Genomic DNA, 8,213 nt, shown 5'->3' with positions numbered 1-8,213 from the left:
ACTCGCTTGAGCCCAGGAGTTGGAGGTTGCTGTGAGCTGTAATGCCACGGCACTCTACCCAGGGGGACAGCTTGAGGCTCTGTCTCAAAAAAAAAAATAAATAAATAAAATAAAATTTCAACTTTAGAACAATAGTGCTAGAATATTTTGAGTATTGATATCAAAGAGTCAATCTATTAACAACTCTATTGGAGTTCTTCCTTTCAAGAAGTTGTAAGCTACAAAGAATGATGGTACAGGCTCCTTGACCACAAAGAATTCATAACTAGCTAAGGTCTTTTCAGTGGTTTAAAGGCGAGCAATGCTTCTAATGTTTAATAGTGTGGAAAAATTTAACTTCAAAACTCTTTCAGCAAGTGAAGAAAGGTAAGTTATTAAACAGAGATAAGAGTTTAATTCTACTAAAAGAAATATATAAAGTTTTTGTAACTATTCAAATGTAAACTTTATTAAATGATTAATTTCTGAAAAAATAAGGATTTACACAGTGAGCTACTTTTGACTCTCAATTATTAGTAAAAAGATATGCTTCAATTTCCTTTTAGCAATACCACTTTTCAGCTTAAGAATAACATTTTAATCAATCCCTACTCTGAAATGTAATTTTCAACACAATAGATAAGAAGAGTGTTTCCTTCACTTTCCATGCATCAAATGTTATTTAAGCACTTATGATGTGTCAGGCACTACACTAAGCATTAGAAATAAATCACAAGCAACATATAACCTGTACACTCAAGGACTTCATAGGCGAGAGAGTGAGTGGAGCTGAAGATACAACCCTGGTAGAATGTTTTCAAAATAGCATATGTTCCTTCTTTTAAACTAAAAGCATTAGATCCCATGTTCTTTTCTCAGAAAAGACAAGAAGCAAAACAACTTAGAAAATCAGAAAGAGCAACAGCTTAGGTTATAGTAATGGCCTACAAAATTAAATCTCTGTTCATTAGTCTTTTTCCATATATCACATCAAAAAGTTTGATGGCATTTCATCTGATTTGGAAGTTATGTTTGGAACCAGCTGATTTAAAATACAGGGATAAATGGTGCTGGGAAAACTAGATATCTAAATGAAGAAGACTGAAACTAGAACCCTATCTCTCACCATATACAAAAATCAAATCAAAATGAATTGAAGACTTAAATTTAAGTACCTGAAACTATTAAACTAATATAGAAAACATTGGAAAAATGCTTCAGGATGCTGGTCTGTGCAAAAACTTCTTGAGTAATGCCCCCAAAGCACAGGCAACCAAAGTAAATTGACAAATGAGATCACATCAAGCTAAAAACTAATGCACAGCCAAGGAAAGCATCATTAAAGTGAAGAGACAACCACAGAATGATTAAAAATACTTGTAAACTACCTATCTGAGAAGGGATTAATAACTAGAATATATAAGGAGGTCCAACAACCCAAGAGGAAAAAATTAAGTGACCCAACTAAAAAATGGGCAAAAGATCTGAACACATGTCTAAAAAGATGTACAAGTGACCAACAAGTATATCAAAAAATGTTCACTAATCATCAGAGATATAAAATCACAATGAGATATCATCATACCCCAGTTAAAATGACTTTTATCGAAAAAAGAATAACAAATGTCTGGAGAGAATGCAAAGAAAAGGAAACATACACACTGTTAGTGGAAATCTATTAGTATAGGAATAAACAGTATGGCAGTTTCTCAAAAAACTAAAAATCAAGTGCCATAAGATTCAGCAATTCCACTCCTGGGTATATAGCCAGAAAAAAAAAAAAAAACGAAATTGATATATCAAAGAGATATTTGTACTCCCATGTTTAGCAGAGCACTATTTACAACAGCCAAGATATGAAATCAACCTGAGAGTTCATCTACAGATGAATGAATAAAGAAAATGTGGTATATAAACACAGTGGACTATTATTCAGCCATAAAAAGAATGAAATCCTATCATTTGCAGTAAAATGAAGATGAATTTTCATTTCATCTTCAAACTGAAGATCACTGTGTTAAGTAAAATAACCCAGGTGCAGAAAAGCAAATAACATGTTATTTAAGGTAAGTTATTAAACAGAGATAAGAGTTCTCATTCATGTGTGGTAGCTTAAAAAAATTGGGTATCACGCAGTTAGAGAGTTGATTGGTGGTTACCAGAGGCTGGAAAGGGTGGAGAGAGTAGAGAAGGAATGAAGAGAATTTGGTTAACAGGTATAAACATACAGTTAGATAAAATGAATAAGATCTAGTATTTGATAGAACAGAAGGGTGACTATAGTTATCAATAATTTATTCTATAGTTCAAAACAACTACTAGAATTGGAAAGTTCCCAATATAAAGACAAGATAAATATTTGAGGTGATGGATATCCCAGTTACTCTAAATTGATTGTTATACATAGCATTTATGTACGAAAATATCATTAATACCCCTAAAATATGTACAATTATCATCCATTAATAAAAAAGTTGGAATAATAGTCTATACTTTACAGCATTGGTTTAAAAATTAAATAGTGACTGACTAGTATATATTTATATTAGTAATATAATTAGGTATAATATATATTTATAGTGTTCCAAAAACTCTTGGCTATTACTATAATTTAGGAGGTTGAATATCCATCTTATCTCTTTTTCTTTAAAGTAGGCTTTTATTTTTTTTACATGTTATATCATGTAAAAATTCACAGGGAAATAAGTTCCAGCAGCTCAGAGCCTTTTCCATTAGCTGTCATAAAGCATGCTATGCCTGTTATGGCATGAATTCATAGGGAATAGGTTTGAACATCATATATCCCTTTTCACTGGTTCCCAAAGTGTGCTATGCCATGAATTCAAAGGGAATAGGTTCCAGCAGCTCAGGATCCTTTCCACTGGTTCTCACAGAGTGAGCTTCTCTGGGTGGAGCAGTCAGTGCTTCAATTGAACCCAGGTACCATTCTCTTTGGCTTCCTTTTTTTTCCGATCATTTTCTTTCCCACATTTCAGGAAGCCATCTCAGCTCTTAGAGTGCTTAATATGCTCAATATGAACATTAATCCTCTTGGTAAGAATTTTGCCCTTAACTTGTTTGTTTACAACAATACCAACAGCATGCTGGATAACACTGTACACTCTTCCAGTTTTGGCATGCTATTTGTGTGACATGCCTTTTTGAACAGTACCCATTCCCTTGATGTCTACAATATCACCTTTCTTGTAGATGCACATGTATGTGGCCAAAGGAACAACTCCATGTTTTCTAAAAGGCCTAGAGAACCTTTATTGGTGTCTCTCCTCTTTCCCTTTGCATTTGTCATTTTGGTGAATTACTGGAAGACAGCATCTCCAGCAAAAAGGTGAATATCCTTTCAATCATATTTATAGAAGTAATCACATCTGGAGGCTCAAATTCATATTTGAATAGGAAAAAAATATACTTAGTTACTATAACAGTTCCCCAAGGCTGCTGTGGCAAAGTTACACAATTGAATGGCTTAAAATGTGTCCTCAAACTACGGCCCATGGGCCACATGCGGCCCGGCTAGGACATTTATCCAGCCTGCCAGGTGTTTTTGCCACCGCTGCCTATCCTGCTTAGCAGCAAACTCGTCCAGGGGCCCACAGTCCGGCCTTCCAACAATCTGAGGGACAGTGAACTGGCCCCCTGTTTAAAAAGTTTGAGGACCCCTGACTTAAAATAACAGAAAATTATTCAGTCACAGTTCTGGAGGCTAGAAGTCCAAAATCAAGGTGTCAGCAGGGTTTGGTTTTGTTTGGAAGCTCTGAGAATCTGTTCTATGCATTTCTACTAGCTTCTGAGGGTTGCCAGCAATTGTTAGCATTCCTTGGTTTACAGATTGATTCTTCACTCCAGTCTCTGCCTCCATCTTCACATGTTCTTCTCATCTCTGTCTCTCTGTCTGTCCAGATTTCTCTCTTCTTACAAAGACATCAGTCACTGGATTAGGGCCTGCTCTAACATAATATGACCTCATCTTAATTGGGCCTTTGCAAAGACTCTATATACAAATGTATTCATATCCACAGGTTCTGGTGGACACGAATTTGCAGGAGACACTATTCAACTCCATTCAGTTTCAGAGAATAAGTGAAGATAAAGTCACTCTCTGAAACTGAAGTTTTAAAATTTGTTCTTATTGTGAGTGTAAAGGTCTTATTTTAGTTATCTCAACATACACTTTTAAACTTACTATGGATAAGACTATGGCATTTAGCAAATCCAACAAAATGCACTTTTGTGATGAAAGTAGAAAATAATCATTCTGGTTAAGCAAGTCACTCTAAGGAAAAGGTGTTGGAGAGACCACATCCCAACTTCAGATCAGTGAGCCTGAGGTAACAGTGTCTGACAGGAGTCACTCTTGCCTCTCACTTGGAAAGAATCTCAGATAGTCAAATGCTATGTACAATACACAAGATATTCTAGGGTAGAAAGGATGTTCTACAACACAGAGGGGTTATAGTAGCTCTTTCATTTATGCATTCATTTTCAATGTATTTAAATAATTATAGTTTATATGTACCGGGTTGTGTCTATTTGTGATTTAAATATCATTTTAATTGAACTCACACAAAATGGGTAAGTAGGCTCGGCACCCGTAACAGTGATTTACGGCCCCAACCACATACATGGAGGGTGGCGAGTTCGAACCTGGTCCAGGCCAGTTAAACACTTGCAACAAAAAAATAGCTGGGTGTTGTGGCAGACACCTGCAGTCCCAGTTACTCGGGAGGCTGAGGCAGAGTATCACTTAAGCCCAGGGGTTTGAGGTTGCTGTGAGCTGTGACACCATAGCACTCTACTGAGGGTGACATAGTGAGATTCTGTCTCAAAAAAAAAAAAAAAGAAGAAGAAGACGAAGTTGGCTCAGCACCTGTAGCTCAAGTGGCTAAGGCGCCAGCCACATACACCAGAGCTGGTGGGTTCAAATCCAGCCCAGGCCTGCCAAACAACGACAACTACAACCAAAAAATAGTCAGGCGTTGTGGTGGGCGCCTATAGTCCCAGCTACCTAGGAGGCTGAGGCAAGAGAATTGCTTAAGCCCAAGAGTTGGAGGTTGCTGTGAGCTGTGATGCCATGGCACCCTACCCAGGGCGACAACTTGAGGCTCTGTCTCAAAAAAAAAAAAAAGGGTAAGTAGCTTTAAAAGACTCTGATAAAGAAAAACTAAATACTGATATTTCAAATACAAGCAGACGGCAGAGCTGACAGTTTCTATCCATACAAAGAGCTCTTTATCAGCAGCAATATAAAGTGGATATAATGATCATCCAATAAAACCTTAGAAGAAATAAGATAAAATGTTATACCTTCAGATACAAGCTAGTAATAGCAGAAAGCCTTCAGAAGATTTTCTTCTCATTTTAGAAAGGTTTTTTAAATTTTCTAATTTTTAATCATTATGGCCACAAAACAGTTGTATATTTTTACAGGGAACATGTGATATTTTGATACAGGCATACAATGTAAATAATCAAATCAGAAAAAAGGTATTGATAATATATTTCAAAATAATTTATTTCATTCTTCTAAGATTTTATGCATATTTTATAATGTATACATTAGTACAGAATACATGTGATATAACTTAGAAATAAACATACACATACAACACTTAATTTTTTTATAGCTAGAACCTACAATCAAAATACATTTGAGGAACCCTACTTAAACAAACAATCACTAAAGTAGAAGAGTAGAATTTCCTTAAGAATGTTGAGCTTCAAAAGGACAAATATTGTGATTGCACTTATATAAAGTATCTAGACTTGGCAAATTCATGGAGACAGAAAGTAGATTAGACATTACCAGGGGCTATGGGAGGAGAGAATGGGGAATTATTCCTTAATGGGTACAGAATTTCTGTGTGGGGTGATGAAAATGTTCTGGATACAGTTATAGTTGTACATTATTAATGTACTTAATGCCACTGAATTTTACACTTAAAATAGTTAAAATAGTTAAAATTTACTGTTTTAACTATTTTAAGTGTGTTAACTAAGTTTACACTTAAAATAGTTAAAATAGTTAACACACTTAAAATAGTTAAAACAGTAAATTTCATTTACTGTTTCATACATATATATGTATATATATATATAACCACAATAAAAAAATTCTAAGCCAAGCATATAGTCCTAGCTACTCAGGAGACTAAGACAGGATGATCACTTGAGTCCAGGAGTTCAAGACCAACCTGGGTGATACAATGAGATCCATCTCTAGAAACAATTCAAAATTAAAAACAAAACTAACCACAAGCACATCTCCACCCCCACCTGCCCTGAGTAAAACACTGAACTCACTCTCTCGGTTCTAATTAAATGCCTACTGAACAGTTTTTTGATACAGAAGCTTGTTTCCTTGATTGTCTTAAAGATAATTATCCTGACCAGAAGATCTCCCATTATAAATTAATAAATTAAGTGTCTTATTAATGTTATGAGGACACCTCCTCTGCATAGATTACAAGTGAGTTTCTGAACTTAAGAGCCAAGCAAGGTATGAAAACCTGTGAAACTCTGCCTCAAGTGAAAAGATGATTTCCACCTGTCAAATCTCTTAAATGCAAAGAAATTCCTAATTGTTCTATAGCTGTTTTTTTTTTTTATTACTAAAGAATACAGGTATTAGTAAAGAACACTGCTTATCCTCAGGAAATGTAACCTTTTTAAAAAAATTATTATTTTTTATTAAATCATAGCTGCGTACATTAATGCAGTCAAGGGGTACAATGTGCTGGTTTTACATACAATTTGAAATGTTTTCATCAAACTGGTTAACATAGCCTTCATGGCATTTTCTTAGTTATTGTGTTAAGACATTTATATTCTACATTTATTAAGTTTCACATGTACCCTTGTAAGTTGCACCATGGGTGTAGTCCCACAAGTTATCCTCCCTCCACCCATTCTCCACCCTCCCCTCGCTCCCTTTCCCCTTTCCCCACATTCTTGGACTATAATTGGGTTATAGCTTTCATAAGAAAGCTATAAATTAGTTTCATAGTAGGGCTGAGTACATTGGATACTTTTTCTTCCATTCTTGAGATACTGTGCTAAGAAGAATATGCTCTAGCTCCATCCAGGTAAACATGAAGGAGGTAAAGTCTCCATCTTTCTTTAAGGCTGCGTAATATTCCATGCTATACATATACTACAATGTATTGATCCATTCATGGGTCAATGGGCACTCGAGCTTCTTCTATGACTTAGCAATTATGAACTGGGCTGCAATAAACATTCTGGTGCAAATATCTTTGTTATAGTGTGATTTTTGGCCTTTTGGATATATACCTAGTAGAGGAACTATAGTATCAAATGGCAGGTCTACTTTTTGTTCTCTAAGTGTTCTCTAAACATCTTTCCAAAAGAAAGATTCCCACCAGCAGTGTAGAAGTGTTCCCTTTTCTCCACATCCATGCCAACATCTCTGGTTTTGGAATTCTGTGATATGGGCTAATCTTATTAGAGTTAGATGATATCTCAAAGTAGTTTTGATTTGCACTTCTCTGATGATTAAGGCTGATGAGCATTTTTTCATATGTAGGCTGTGCACCTGTCTTCATCAGAGAAGTTTCTCTTCAAGTCCTTTGCCCACCCTGAGATGGGATCACTTGTTCTTTTTTTGCTAATACGTTTGAGTTCTCTGTGGATTCTGGTCATTAAACCCTTGTCAGAGACATAACCTGCAAATATCTTCTCCCATTCTGAGGGCTATCTGCTTGCTTTACTTACTGTGTTCTTGGCTGTGCAGAACCTGTTTAGTTTGATCAAGTCCCAGTAGTGTATTTTTGATGCTGCTGCAATTGCCCAGGGGGTCCTCCTCATAAAATATTTGTGCGGGCCGATTTCTTCAAGAGTTTTCCCTGCACTTTCTTCTAGTATTTTTATAGTTTCATGTCTTAAGTTTAAATCTTTAATCCAGTGAGAGTCTATCTTAGTTAATGGTGAAAGGCGTGGGTCCAGTGTCAGTCTTCTATAGGTTTTCAGCCAGTTCGCCCAGCACCATTTGTTAAATAGGGAATCTTTTCCCCACTAAATTTTTTTTAATGGCTTGTCAAAGATCAAATAATGGGAAGTAGCTGGGTTCTCTATTCTGTTCCATACACCACCCTCTCTTATTTTTGTGCCAGTACCATGCTGTTTTGATCACTATCAATTTATAGTATAGTCTGAGATCTGGTAGTGTGATTCCTCCTGCTTTGTTTTTATTTCTGAGT

The 8,213-nt window shown here is 35.8% G+C and overlaps 1 protein-coding gene and 1 pseudogene across 3 annotated transcripts in view; both read right to left on the bottom strand.

Moving 5' to 3' along the window:
* The window catches only part of FCHSD2 (FCH and double SH3 domains 2), a 274,562-nt gene that overhangs the window by 190,396 nt on the left and 75,953 nt on the right, over window positions 1-8,213 (bottom strand). The window lies entirely within an intron of this gene.
* On the bottom strand, window positions 2,741-3,286 carry LOC111723401 (annotated as a pseudogene).

This window comes from Otolemur garnettii, unplaced genomic scaffold, assembly GCF_000181295.1.
Source record: "Otolemur garnettii isolate 467f Iridium unplaced genomic scaffold, OtoGar3 scaffold00001, whole genome shotgun sequence".
NCBI lineage: Eukaryota > Metazoa > Chordata > Mammalia > Primates > Galagidae > Otolemur > Otolemur garnettii.
This window is presented reverse-complemented; position numbering and strand designations above follow the sequence as displayed.